The sequence below is a fragment of the Oryx dammah genome, unplaced genomic scaffold, assembly GCF_014754425.2.
Source record: "Oryx dammah isolate SB20612 unplaced genomic scaffold, SCBI_Odam_1.1 HiC_scaffold_20, whole genome shotgun sequence".
Classification (NCBI taxonomy): domain Eukaryota; kingdom Metazoa; phylum Chordata; class Mammalia; order Artiodactyla; family Bovidae; genus Oryx; species Oryx dammah.
This window is the reverse complement of record NW_024070204.1, coordinates 44086410-44102594: the sequence shown is the minus strand read 5'-3', so window position 1 is coordinate 44102594 and position 16185 is coordinate 44086410.

Genomic DNA, 16185 nt, shown 5'->3' with positions numbered 1-16185 from the left:
TCTAATTCCATACAAATAATATACAAATAATATACTTGGCCATTTTTTTAATCAAAAAAATTCTGGCCATACCTTGAGGCATGTAGGGGATCTTAGTTCTCTGACCAGGGATCAAACCCCTCCTGCACTGGAAATATGGAGAGCCACTGGACAGCTGGAGAAGTTCTTACTTGATCATTTTGAAATGAAATGTAAAATTTACTAAGCAAAGGCAATAGTGCTTTATGCCTTTCCTGTTTATCTTGTGGGTTTTTTTCTTACTGTTTCCTTAAGAGGATCTTCATCATTTGCTGTATATGGAGAGGGAAGTGTTGACTGATTTGCTCAAGGAGGCAGAAATTCTTATTACTCAATTCTTTGGCTCATCATTTTTTAAACTTTTAAAAAATTTATTTATTTTTTAATTGAAGGACAATTGCTTTACAGAATTTTGTTGTTTTCTGTCATACCTCACCATGAATTATTTCTGTAGCCCACTTGTATATCAATCACTCTTAAATTTCAAACAACTATGGGTATATTCTCAAATCTCATCTTGCTATTATAGCAGTACTACATGGTGGTCTCCATTTTTTAAAAGAGAAGGAAAAAGTAGTGATAGTTGTTGGTATTCTGGGGAGCAGCAAGGGAGATGCAATTTTTTACTGAGTGATTGCAACGTGCTAGATTATGTACCAAGTGCAGGAAAATCCCTTTCAATGACTTTGTAAGATAATATCACCCCCATTTTTTCCTATTTATTGAGGCTAAGAGAGACTAAGAATTTTCCTAAGAGTTCAAGTCTGCTAAGTGACACAGCTGGGATTCAAAACATGTCCTGTCTGTCTCTCAAGACCTTCCTACCATTTTTGATGACATACTGATATATGAAATTTGATATTTTCTATATTCAATAATATTTGTAGGTGCAACAATAGTATTTATCTGAAAACATCCTCTCTTTTTACTGGGTTTGCTTTGTATTATATTTCCCTAAAATAGCCTCCATTGCCGTGATAGAGAATACAGTCAATATTGAAATCATGGAGTTGAAAGAACCTTACAAAACTGATGATGGGTGGCAGAGTAGTCATTGAAGTTTATCCAATGATAATGAACTGAGGAGGGAGTCAATTCCATGTTTGAATAACATCTTTGTTTTGAGTTTTTCTGTAACTCTTTTGATATTACTTCCTTCATTAGAATAGTTATCACTTTTTCAATCATCATGACAATCATACAATGTAAGTGTAACTAATTTTATGTTTGATATTGGGAAACCAATATCCAGAGACCCACATGATAGAGGGAGTCTGTGTCTGTCCTAGAACTGAAGTCGGCTCTGTCTGACTAGAATCCTGTATTCTCTCCATTATGCCGTACTAGTACTTCATTGTCAGCACAAATACAAATTGTAAAGTAAAGTAGTCCTTCTAATATTTGAAAGCAGCAATCATACTTTCCCTTCATCTTTTCTTTTTCATGCCAGTACACTTAGTTTGCCCAATACTTAAAGACCTAGGCTCCAGATCATTCAGAGCTACTGCAAATGTTGATACCAAAACTCAGTACAGTCCTCACTGTTGTCTCGCTAATACATACTAGAGAGATGTTGCATCTTAGTTCTTGACTGAACAGACTAAAAACACACTTTTGTATTAGCTAATTTTGGAAGCCCCTTGGCTCATTATATCTTCATGATAAACTAAATGTCCTACCTCTTGTTTTCCATTAATTGCTTTTAAGCAAAGTCTCCCTAGTGTTCTCCCTAGGAGAAAAGGGTGTCAGAGGATGAGATGGTTGAATGGCATCACTGATGCAATGGACATTAACTTGGGCAAACTTCAGGAGTTGGTGATGGACAGGCAGGCCTGGCATACTGCAGTCCATGGGGTCACAAAGAGTCGGACATGCCTGGGTGACTGAACAACAAAGTCTCCCTGGTCCTATATTTTTCTATTTTGACAGTGTGTGTAAGAATTTAAACTTAATTAACTTCCTTTAAATTCCATCCTATTAGGCCTAGCTCATGGTTTCTCATTCCGTGATTATTTCTCAGATTTATGACATCTGAAAAACCAATAGAAATGTACTATATTTCTTCATCTGTATCTCAGAACAAGATTTTAAATTTGAGAGGTTATATGTTAAATTCTATCCTCTAGAGCAATAGAAGAACCTGAGGAGGAAAAAAAAATATCCTTGGCCATTTGATGAGAATGGTGTAAAACTAGGGAGATTGTGCATCATTCTCTTAACAAAGATTTATTGAGAACTTACTATGTGCCAGGCAGTGTTTTAAGGAATGATGTGGCAGCAGTAAACTAAATGACAGAAATCACTCTCTTCCATGAGCGTATATTCTATGGGAATATACAGACAATAAACAAAAACTCGAGAGGAAAATATATGACATGATAATAATAATATTATGAAAAGAACTGACTGGGGAAGATGGGGAGGGAGTGTCGGGTGTATATGCAGAGGGAGGATGGAGAGTTTGTTCCCTAAGTTCTTTGCATAAACCTCTATCAAAAAGATCAGGCTGCACTGCAATTAAATGTCCTTTGACTGACTCTTCCTTCAGACAAATCACTTTCCAAGGAAATGTTCTATGTCTTTTCATCTAGATGTTTCCAACATCAAGCCTACAATGCCTAACATGAGGAAAGTTTCACCAGAAGATTAATAAATTAGTAAAAATGCCTTAAAATCTGAATGATGTCAAAAATAATAGCAAACTATTGAGTGTTTACTCTGTGTTACACATTGTGCTATTGTCTCATTTGTTTCACATGCCTCTATGAAAACATTTTTAATTTTCTAAAGTGATTATTATCATTCCCACCTTACCAATGATAAAACTGAGCTACAGAGATGCTAAATAATTTGAATAAAATGATATAGCCAATAATCAATGAAAAAGAATTTCAAACTGAGGCTATTTCCAAACCCAATGACTTTCAAGTTTCTTCATAGGGCAGAAATAGATACCTTGTCAACCTCCATAGCACTAGAATTTTTATAAGGTGCTATCAGAAATTATGATTTCTATTATATTTTTAAAAAGGAATTTAGGTAGAAGCTGAAATAAGGCAAGTCAAAGTCTATCAAGACGACAAATTCAATTCATTCGCTCAAAATAGCATATTCCAAATAATTGTTTCTAAATACTAGTTTCAATTATGGGATTTGAGAACAAAGAAATGAGGAACAGGAGGGAAAGAATGACAGAGCATTTCCATTTCATATGAGGACTTGAAGTACCTGCTTTTCCTTTTCTAAGGAGGTTTAATGGTGAGGGATGGGGAACATCAGGCAGAGGCCACATTAACAATTGATAAAATGTATAAATCCAAACAGGGATCAAGGAATCATCAGGGTCTTATTCATTGGTCAAGCGGCAACGGGGCTGATTTTAGTGATAATTCTACTACCCTAACCAAGCTGCATGCACATTCCTAAGGGAAATAAAATGAAACGAGGGCAGTAATAAGCAAAAGCAGCAGGGGACAGATTACACTATAGAAATGAAGCGCGCCTTGTCCCATGGTTATCTTTGCTCATAGCTCAATTCTTTTGCCCTTGAATGAAGCAAAATGGTGGATTATGAGGACCAGATCTCAACTGTGACACTGAGAAAATGGTTGAATGGTATCTCTCTCTTTTAGATTTAAAGCTGGAAACTTTGGGAAGTCTATTTGAGGATGTGGATAGTTGTAAAAATATTCCATAATTATATACACTCTGTATAAGGTTTGCTTTTAAGATTAATATTGCTTTTCATGAAGGACGTTTAAACTATTTTATAGCAGCATTCTCAACCTGTCCCCTATGTTTCAAATTGAATGCTTAGTGAGTCTAGAATAAAGACATTCAAAATTGTGATGGAAACAATTTATGTGACTGATAAAACTACAAATCAGAATTTCCATATAAATATTATAATCATCTGAACACTAAAAAAAAGCATCAGAATGCTAAAAATATGTAAACATTTCTTTCTTTTAGAGGAAAAATGTAAAATCTATGAACCTTTAAGAATCTTTAGTTACATCTTATATATACTTCTCTAGGAGAATAGAATGTGATTCAAAACACGGGCCTGTAATCAAATTTGGGGTTATTTTGCATATTTAAAATAACACTGATATTGTTTAAAACATAGAGAAAAGTCACTTGGAGAATATTAGATGAAGATTCACTGCAATTACATGTTGTATTAGTTTGCCTGGGCTACTATAACAATACCACAGATTTGGTGACATAAACACAGAAATTTATTTTTCCACATTTCTGCAGGCTAGAAATAGGAAAACAAGGTATCTTCCAAGGTTTCTCTCCTTGGCTTGTGGATGACAATTTCCCCACTGGTCTTTACATGGTCTCACCTTTGTGTGCATCAGTGTCCTAATCTCCTCTTTTTATAAGGATGCCATATTGGATTAGGACCTACCTTAATGACCTCATTTGACTACCTCTTTAAAGGCCTGATCTCCAAATATAATCACTTTTGTGGTACAGAGAGTAGGACCTCAACATATGAATTTGGAGGGGAGCATAATTAAGCCCATTATATTTACTAGTAAAGTGTTCCTAAAAAACACTTGTAAGGGATTGGGGAGAAAAGACAGAAAGGGGGAATGCAACATATTCCCCGCCGTGTGTATCAGGCAAAGTCTCAGCCCCAGTCCAGTTGTACTCTGGAGTATCAGTTGCACCTCAGTGTTTGTCCTGACTCAAGAGAGGGAGCTATGCTTTTGTACGCTGCACCATTGGCCATAGAAGAAGGGGTGGTAGGTAGCTCTCATTCTTCTGACTCTGCATGTGCAGTCAAAACAGATCTAAGAACCCCATGCAGAGACCTTCAGGTATAAGTTCATAGAAGTAAACACACATGGGATTGATAAATAGGAACTTGGGGACTCTGGGCAGGGCACCAACTTTGTCTCCTTTAACAGATCATGTATAAGGAAGGATGATTTATTCAGAAATATGTTTTAGCATTTATGTATTCAACCTAAGATCAATTTAAAACACATATATCAAGAACATATTAATGATTTTTCTACTTTTTAGAAAGATGGCTTTTTTAAAATGTTACATACCATGCAATAGAGAATCATAATACAAATTAAAAAATAAAAATGTATCTTAATACAACCATTAAAATTTTTGTATATAAATGCATGGAGTGATGCATATGAATATGTAAAATTGAGATCATAATACATGCTCTAGAAAGATGTCCATTATCCTCAAAGTAATCTATAAATTTAGGACAATTTCAATCAAAAATCCCTATTAGTTTATTCCTTCAGTTTAGTTCAGTCACTCAGTCATGTCTGACTCTTTGTGACTCCATGGACTGCAGAACAAGAGGCTTCCCTGTCCATTACCAAAACCAGGAGCTTGCTCAAACTCATATCCATCAAGTTGGTGATGCCATCCAACCATCTCATCCTCTGTCATCTCTTTTTGCTTTCAATCTTTCCCAGCATCAGGATCTTTTCCAGTGAATCAGTTCTTCACATCATGTGGCCCAAGTATTGGAGCTTCAACTTCAGCATCATTCCTTCCAATGAATATTCACGACTGATTTCCTTTAGGATTGACTGGTTTGATCTTGCAGTCCACGGGACTTTCAAGAGTCTTCTCCAATATCACAGTTCAAAAGCATCAATTCTTTAGCACTTAGCTTTCTTTATGGTCCAACTTTCACATCCATACATGACTACTGGAAAAACCATAGCTTTGACTAGATGGACCATTAGCAAAGTGATGTCTCTGCTTTTTAAGATGCTGTCTAGGTTGGTCATAGCTTTTCTTCCAAGGAGCAAACATCTTTTAATTTCATGGTTGCAGGCACCATTTGCAATGATTTTGGAGCCCAAAAGAGTAAAGTCTGTCACTTTTACCATTGTTTCCACATCCAGTTTATTCCTGGAATTAGCCAAATTTATTCTAAAAGTTTATGGAAGAATATATGCATGACAATAACTCAGGTAATCCTGAATAAATGAGTAAGGAAATATACTTGTCATATTAGAAACTGAAGTATTTTACAAAGTTATAATATTTAACACAGTGTTGTATTTACAAATAAATTAAAACATAGCCTAGTGGAGTAGAATAAAGAACCAATATCCAAGAATACAGAACTTTAGTACATTAGGATGAAAGGATTTTAAAAAATCAGAGTAGAAAAGTGGGTTGTTTAATCTAAGATGAATTTAAAAATCTATACATGATGAATAAAATTTTATGGTTATCAGATTCAATACAAGTTTGCAACGAGCTTGTTAACCAAATATTAAATTTACATCACAAGGATTAGCAAACACATCTATATCAAAATTTTAAGCTTTTGGGAAAAAAAGATGCTTAAACACAGGAAAAAAATATATATAAGTGTAACAGGTAAAGGGTTAGCATCAAACATAAACGAAAGATATTGCTTTACCACCATCAGATTGGTTTAAAAAAATACATAAAAACATGTTCATCAATGTCAAGTGTTGGTGAAGATGTGTTGTTAGGAAAATTCTCATAAGCTATGGAGAGTGACTTGGTGGTAACTTGCATTTACCATACCCATCAAATTAACAATTTTATTTAAAGATGAAATTACTAAAAAAATTCTCAAAACTGTTTTGAATGCAGAGTCATGCTCAAATAGATTCATTGCAGCCTTATTTGTAGTGACAAAATTTTGGCATAACTCAAATGCCCATGGTAAGGTATATTAATTATTTCACTTACTAAACAATTTTTTGTTAAATTAAATAGTAGTATTTGCCAAACTCTGTTATAGACATTTATATATGATTAAACAGGACACAAAAATGTATGACCTTGGCAAGTAAACTGTGGTATATTCATATAGTATTATAGCATTATTATACATAAAGTAGGGTTTCCCTTGTAGCTCAGCTGGTAAGACTCCACCTGCAGTGCTGGAGACCCTGGTTCAATTCCTGGGTCAGGAAGATCCCTGGGAGAAGGGACAGGCTACCCACTCCAGTATTCGTGGCCTTCCCTGGTGGCTCAGACAGTAAAGAATCCACCTGCAATGCAGGAGACCTGGGTTGGATCCCTGGGTTGGGAAGATCCCCTGGAGGAGGGCATGGCAACCCACTATAATATTCTTGCCTGGAGAATCCCCACGGACAGAGGAGCCTGGTGGGCTACTATCCATGTGGTTGCTAAGAGTTGGAAATTACTGAGCAACTAAGCACAGTAAAGCACATGCATAAAATAGATTAATACATAACAGGGTTAGAACTTTGAAAACATAATGTTGCATGAAAAAGAAAGTTGCAGAATGTTATATATTTTATGAAACATTAAAGGAACATTTAAAAAATGTAACTTGACATTTATATAGATTATTATATATTAATATTTAATAAAGATATAAATTATATTCTTGCAAGAGACATGTTTTATAATAATGATAACTTCCTGAGAGAAGGAAGGGAATGTGATTGATGAAAAGTACATGGGGCAAATCAATTTTAGCTTTAAGACAAAGAAAAACAATATGTTGAAGCAGTTACAAAATAAGATAATATCTGCATAATATATTTGTTGATGTATTAGTATATTATATACATCTATCAGTTATCACAGGTGAAATGACAGTTATATCAAATTGGCAGAGTCTCAACATCTGAACTAATGGAGTAAATTTATTCTACAAAGAGTTTGTAGGGCCAAGATCTTTCTATATGATTTCTCTGCCATTCTTGGCTTCCATCTTGTGCTAAGATAAGTGCTTCAGCTTCTGCCATTAAATTGGGTTTCCAAGCAGCAGAAAGAGGAAAGGAATAAAGAGGGTATGTTTCTTCTCATTAAGACCACAACCCAGAAACTGCACATACTACTTATCTGTCACATCTTGTTTGCTAGAACATAGCCACATGATCACTCACTGTAAATGTCATCTTTACTTGGGTGATAATGTGTCCAAGCTAATAATTTTATTGTAACGTAAGAGGCGGAGAACAGTTACTGGAGACAACTCTCAATTTCTACTGGAAGTGTTTATGCGAGTAACTGCTTTTTTTTTCTTCAATAATCCGTGTGATTTCTCTACATATAAAATCACATTACCTGAAAATAAGTACAGGGGGCATCTTCCCTTCCAGTCTTTATACATATGCTTTCAGTTTTATTGCACTGGTGATGACTCAAGTGTACGGTTGAATAGGAGCATTGGTGGTGGACAATTTTGTCAATTCTCTTTCATGGGAACACAAAAAATTCTACTATTGTTTTTAGTGTTGTTTTTAAAGATAGCTCTCTCTCTGTGGAGAATAGATCTCAGAAAGATTGGGTAGGATTATAAGCAGGAGATCAGTAAAGAAGTTATTGAAGAGCTCCAAGCAAGTAGAGAGTGGTTTTCAGTGAGAATGGAGAGAATTGCTTGGATTCTAAACAGATTTTGACTAGGGTGAAGAGAAGTGCTTGGTGAAGATAAATTTTAAAGGTAGAACCAACAGTATTTGCTGGTAGGTTACACTAGAGTATACATGTGAAAAGTATGAGAAGAAAATAAAAATAAAGAATGTTTGCTAGTTGTGGCTTGAACAATTGAGTGAATTGTGATAGTATTATTTGAGATGGGAAGCACATGACAAGAATCAGAAGGTAGGGAGGGAGGCATGAATTAAAAATTATGTTTTGGTCTAGTTAGGTTTGAGATGACTATTAGAAATGAAAATAGAGATGTCAAATCAGCATTTGGAAATTGGAGTCTTGCATTTAGGGTAAGGTCTTGGTTAGTCATGTACATTTTGAGTTTTCAGTGTATAGACAGTATTTAAATTTACAAACTTGGATATCAGAGTTATTGCAGTGAGTCCTATGGAGAAAGCAAGAGTCAGAGGACTGAAACAGCAAGGAACCCAGAATACAAAGATCCAGATAAAAGAGGAAAATCCAGTGTGTTGAAACATAGGGCTCCAATGAGTGAAGTAAAAACCAGGAGAGGTGGGGTTCTGAAAACTTGATCAACCAAGGCCAATGTTGCTTACAGGTAGAATAAAATAAAAATGGAGAGTAGAACTTTGGGTTTGGCTGAATGGGGATTATTCACTTGCTTAGAAACTATGTCTTTTTAGTAAAATAAAGGAAATGGTAGCTTGATTAGATTCAAGAGAAGAGAAAACAGAAGGAAGTTGGAAAGTGGAGACAGAATAAGGTATCTCTTCCAATAATAACTGCAACAGAGGGAAACAGAATTAAAAGTTATTGGGTAAAGAGAGATATTGGACCAAGGGAATTTTCTTTCTTCTGTTTAATAGACGGAAAACTCACAGTATGTTTCTATAGTGAGAGTGATTCAGCACAGAAAATTTATAAGTTAGGAGAGATAACAGAGAACAAAAGCATAGATCTTAAGAGATAAGAAGACTGGAGTTGGATACTTAGGGAAAGGTTGGATTTATAGAGAAAGAGTACATTTCTCTTGCAGCAAGGAAGACAAAATATATGGGCATCAATATGGAACAGTGGATTCAGAGGCCAGAAAATGAGAACATTCTCTTCTGCTTACCTTGGTTTTCTCAGGGAAATGAGAGCTAACAGTAAAGGAAGGAGAGAATGTAGAAGTGGAAGGAGAAAGGTGAAGGTATGGGAAATACTCATCTACAGTTCATTCATCACTGTTGCTATACAAATTCCATTAAATGAAAATACCACAATTTGTTCTTACACTGATGGCTATTTCAAAAAATATATTTTAGTCTGAAAGAAGTTTACCAAAAATAATCAGTTCATTTTCAACAATAATAAAATCAAGTCTACCTACAAAATTGCAAGACTTCCAAAAAAGCAAAAAGAATATTACTAACCCCATAAAAGTGTAAATACAAGTAAGATATTATGTATATTGAAAGTGTAGAATGAATATTTACGTATACATTATTCTTTCTTTCTCACTTATAGTAAGAAAAGTATCTTTACCAATGTATTTTGAAATATCTTGGAAAGCATTTCTGAGTACAGTAACAGTACAGCTATTAAGTCTCACATCAAATACCTCTTATTATAAGAAATCAGATTAATATTTTGAATAATGTATGGTTGGAAACAAATGACCAAAAGTACCAACTTGTGTAATGAGATTGTGATGAAGGTAACTGAAGGCAGAACAACCCTCTGCATGACTCATGGCACTTTGTTTGATATTCAAATAAAGGATCGATTCTATTTCTTCCCCAAATAACTGCATTTAGCTATTATATGACAGTAAAACTGATGCGACATGCTCATTGCTGGGAATCACTTGCCTGCTCAGCCATAACCTTTCTTCCTAAAGCTTCTTTGAGTGAAGAGAGATAATTTGCAAGTGAAAGACATGTTAGAAACCTGGAAAGCAAAATAGCATTCACTTTCTAGGAAATAAAGCATCCCTTTACCAAAACCCTTTTTCTTCTCTAAATCCTAGAAAAAAATACATCTGATGATAGTAGCTGTTCTGAAAATTCAGTATTCTTTTTAGGTTGCTGTGTTTAGTGGCTAAATTTTGAAGGAAGAAAACCAAAAGTCAGATATATCAAGTTCATGGCAAATTAGAAGAACCTTCATGCCTGAAATTCAGTCTGCCTATTTAAACCTGTATAAAAACCATTTTTGGCTCACATAAAAAAGATTAAAAAAGAAAACAGGCAACAGGGCCAGATTTGGCTAACGAGCTATATAATTTGCCAGTCCTCAATATAAGCTCCTTAAATATATTGACAATTGATCACAGACATCATTTTTATAATGAAATTTAGAGGTATTGCATTAATTATTTCATTAATTCAGAAATAATTCATAATTATTTCATTAATTCAGTTGCTCAACCATGTCCATCTCTACCCAACTCCATGGACTATAGCCTGACAGGCTCCTCTGTCTATGGGATTCTCCAGGCAAGAATACTGGAGTGGGTTGCCATTTCCTGTTCCAGGGGATCTTCCCGACCCAGGGACTGAACCCAGGTCTTCTGCATCTCCTGCAGCGGCGGGTGGATTCTTTACCACCCGCCTATATATTCTACTCACCAATAGAATAGCTATAATGTCCGTAAGAATAATCATATAACATATAGTGAGATGCCAAGTACCTGACTAAATGCTTCATGTGCTTTATAAAATTGAAGCTTCAAAGTTGGGAATTTGCTTTTTCCTTCCATTAACATAGGTATGGAAATAAAATTTTATCTGATACAGCAAGAACCCAGTAACATTCCAGAACAGGCAAAAGGAACTCCATGCTGGTGCCTTTGGCCTCATTTTATACTACTGCTCTGCACTCCCAGATCTAGTCAGCTTAAACTATTCCTTGCCTCTGGGACACCTCAAATCTCCTCACTCTCTCTGAACATACATTTATTCTGAAGCCACTTCTTTGCACATTCTCCAGACAGACTTCTTCTTGCCTATCCTTCAATATTCATTACGTCTCACTTCTTCCATCTTCTCCCTTGACTAACCTAGCAACTATTGGTCTCTTTCTCTCTTTACCTCTTCAACAATTAACCAGTAGCTTACCACACAGTTTAGCTCTCCAATTGTTCTATGTGTGCTAATTCTTTTCTACCAACTGGATAAAAATTCACTTGATAAGGATAGTCTTTATTGCTTGTCTTCCTTTGCAGTCCTAAAAATAGCACTGGCTATTTCAAACATATCCATCAAACATTCATTATGTTCCAATTTCCAGGCCCCATCTTTCCCTCTATGAACTTCTAAAAGTATAATATTTAATAAAACATGATTTCCATTCACAATAGTTGAGAAACTACTGTAAGAGACTTATATAAAAACAAGTGCCAAGTAGGACATGATGTTAGGATTCCCAGGTGGCTCAATGGTAAAGAATCTGCCTGCCAAGGAGACACAAGTTCAGTCCCTGGGTTGGGAAGAACCCCTGGAGAAATAAATGGAAACCCAATATTCTTGCCTAGGAAACCCCATGGACAGAGGAGCCTGGTGGGTTACAGCCCATGTTGTTGCAGAGTCAGACACAACTTAGCAAATAAACAACAATAGGACACTGTATTACAGGGTCCCTTCAGATGTGTGCATCATGGCATTTGGTCTCCTGGTAACCCTGTAAGGAAAGTCTTTTTCAAAGGAGCAAGTTAAAGTCCTGAGCCCACACAAGCAGTAAATGGTACTGGGAGAGCTAAAGTCTAAGTCCTTAGTCTCCAGGTCACAGATATTCAAGTAAAGTTATTCTGACATATTCACGATTCAACCTGAACTTTATGCTGAACAGAACAGCCTGTTTTGTGGACTATGAAACAGACACTGTTTATCTGCTTTGGCCATTGGAGAAAGGAATGCATTTGAAAGTCAAAATGGAGTGGCTATATTCAGACATCCAAGGGAAACTGGGTGGCCATGGTGGACATGATTTTAGACACATTCTTGTCTTGCTGAGAACTTGAATTTTCTCAAATATGTCAGACTCAGGAATATCACTAACCATTCTCAAAACAGTGTCCATTGGCAGCTGCAACCTTATGATCTCAAGGTCTCCTCTTATAACTATTAAATATTTTCTTGCTTTGGGGACAATAACAGATAAGACAGCTCAAGTCATAGCATCTCAATAGAAAGTGATAGATTCTTTAACTAGAAAACTATTGAATAATAACATTGCTTTAGATTAGACTTCAGCAGAAAAAGGGGTCATATGTGCAGTGACTTGTAGCACCTGTTATGTATATGTTAATAGCACCATTAGAAGTTCAAAACCTTAAATAAAATTAGGTAACTGACTACCTGGCTACAAGCCTCTCAGTAGTGCCAGATTTGAGCTATTTTCAGGCTTATTCTCCTGAATTCCTCAAGAAATAGGATATATTTTCCAAGGTTTATTAAAGTTTAGGTTGTCACTATTTCCCCTACTTCTAATTGGGTCTGTTGGACAAAAAATGGTGGATCAATAGACTAGGATCTTAGTCATGCAAGACTCATAAAAGACTCAGATCCAAGACTTGGAACTCAGAAATATTTCCAACTTGGTGTCTATTCCCCAAATTGAGGCAGGCCTACACTCTGTTTCAGGAGAAATTAGCCACAGTAGACATCACCTCAAAGATTCAGGGAAGGTTAAAACAGGAGTGGAGACTGAAACTGAGTCCCCCTGAAACCAAGTTTCCATGCCAAGTTTATTACTAACCTGTTTATCCAAAACTACTCTGTTTTTTTTTTTTTTTTTGTCCCACCCTTGTTCCCTTCAGGATAGAGAAATGTCAAAGGAAAGAGGGGATTGAAACCCAGCAGGACCCTACAAGGCCATCCTGGGCACAAAAATTCTTCCATGTCCCCCATTACTTGTTTGTGGGAAAGATTTGTATTTACTAAATCTCTGAGTTCAAAGGAGCAGTCACAATCAGTTACTAATTAGGGAGGTGTGGGAATGTAGAAACAAAGGAAACATGGTTAAGCAAGAAAATAATTAAAATAATTTAGCAATAAAACAGAGCCTTAGTTCCTCCTCAAGGGATATATATAGCAATCTGAAACATATCTTTGAACTGTTCTGTAGGAACTAAGAACCCCTATCCAGGTGGAGAATGGTGACTTCACCTTGACCCAGAATGTTTGGTACCAGATGCTTGATGTTTAGGATTCCTGAAACATGACCCTGTTACCTCACCACCAACCAATCAGAAGGAAGTCAGGAATCCTGTAACTCTTATCATAAATGTTGCCTTTAGAAACCCTTCTCTGAAAGTCACTGGTGAGTTTGGGTCCTTTGACACAAGCCACCCATTCTCCTTGCTGGACTTTGCAATGAAAGCTATACTTTCCTACACCACAAACTGGTGTCAATAAATTGGCTTTGTTACACAGTGAGCAAGTGGTTAGAAGTTGGATTCCGTATCAAGAGTTGTAGCAGTTTGTTCAACTTATCTCTTTCTTTGTGCTTTAACACATGGTGACTTGACTCCAAACTGTCATTGACTAGTGGATGTGGGGTATAGCTCCAGTTATAAAGTTGAACAATTTTGAGACATGCTTTCTACTTGGCTTTCAGACTTTCTCCAGCTGATCGAGATAGCAGCTGACTTGATAACCCAACCTATATTGTCTGCTTTCCTTTCTCAATTCCACAATTAACACCCAGATAAACCACTTTCAGGATCTCTCTTAAAATATCTAAGAATTTTTTAAAAGGAAGTTATTTTCAATACTTATATGAAAAGAGTCTACAAACAAGACCAGCATTTAATTTGATTTGGAAAAAAAATATTTCTTATATTTGAAATACATGGTGTCACATTTTCTATGCATCTTTTTTTAACTTGTTATCTGGATATATATAATAAATAATAAGTCTTTTTCTCTCTGAAAAGCAATCATCTTATCATAGTAAAATTTTTGACCAAATTTCTTCTCCATATTAAACAACTTTTATTTATTATATACATATATATATATATATACGTATATATATATGGAAGTGGGAGTGTTAGTCACCAGGCTCCCCTGCCCATGGGATTTTCCAAACAAGAATACTGGAGTGGGTTGCCATTCCCTTCTCCAGGGGATTATATATATAATGTGTATATATATATACATTACATATATATATGTGTGTATATATATATATACATTACATATATATATATGTTTGTATATATCAAACTCTTTTTTGTGATTCTTTCATGAAATGTCATGTCATGGATGTCTAAGCTTCTGGTCCACTTTGAAATCTTGAAAGAAATTCAGTCTATCTAACTTTATAGATCTGCCAAAACAAAACATAGATGTGAATGTTTGGAATTTTTAATCACTTTAACCAGCTGAATTGATACTAATATAATTGAATTCCTGGAAAGATTTCACAAGATATTAATGACTATATGAGATTTATCACCCATTTCCAAAAATGTCCCTTTACATATCAGAAATACAAACATATCAAAAAGACTCTCACATACACACAAAGACAGACACACAGAGTGACAAAGGGCCATATAATCCTGGAAATACAAATAACACATGATCACTGATTAAGTCTAATTTTAGGTGTTTTGTCTGATCTTTGAATTCGAACTGCAGTACAACAATGTAGCCTGTAATATATTTAGGATTCAATTTTGTAATTCCTTGTCTAGATAATTAGCAGTAAGATTTTGAATTCCTATTTAAAAATCAGGCTTTGTAAATGCCTAAGCCTCAATTGTATATGCAAATTCCACACATTTTCATACTGTGTGGAATAACTGCATATGCAAACAGGTAATTTGACAGTTAATGATTCATTTGCACGTGCAAACCCTCAATTTTAACATACAGATGCCAATTGGTACATGTAAATAATATTCCATGTGGACCCTATTTGCCCAGTCTTTTTTCTCTTTGTAAAGAAACTAATGCTTTAAATATTTTTTTCCATTATAGACAATCTACTCATATTCTAGGAATATTATCTTCAAGAAAACAAAAGCTATATATCTTCAAGAAAACAAAATTTGGGTATTTTAGTCCCAAACTTATAAGATATGCTATATATATATTCACGTGATGGCTGTGTATATTCAATTAAAAATCTAAAATCATGACACAGCTGATTCTGTATTTATCATTTTAACACTTTTCAACCTGAAATAACATAAAAGCTTTTTTCTTCAAAAGACCAATATTTAAAGGGTGTTGATTTATGTAAATCAATAATTTATCAACTTGCTGTCTTTCCTTGCTGCCAGCCAGATGCTTCTCGCTTTGCTCGGCCAGACAATGTCAGCTGCAACACATAATGGCCTCTGCTTTATGTAGAAATAAGAGCATAAATATTTTAAAAATCCTGCTACAGGAAGTAAGGCAGCTCAGGGTGGGGGGGGGGCAGTGAGAGATTTTACTGGTTTATTGTGAGAGTAGAACAAGTCTACATATTTTATGGGTTGGTTTTATCAGAAGTGGAGGCAGGGACGTCTCTTAGCCTGATTTTTATCTCCTAACAAGGCTGACAGACCAAAATCTTTTCATAGCAATTTGTTGAAGACATCTGGTGAAGCTTTCTAGGGGATGAACACACTGCAGAGTGTTCCTCTGGTATCAGTTGGCATGGCAACCAGTAAAAGACTATTCAACATCAGTAGGTTTCAAAAAGGTTGAGGCCTAGTTGAAAATCCATTTGGGCTCCTACCTGCAAAATTCTTTTGAAAATGCACTAAATCTTTTCTTAGGGCTCTAG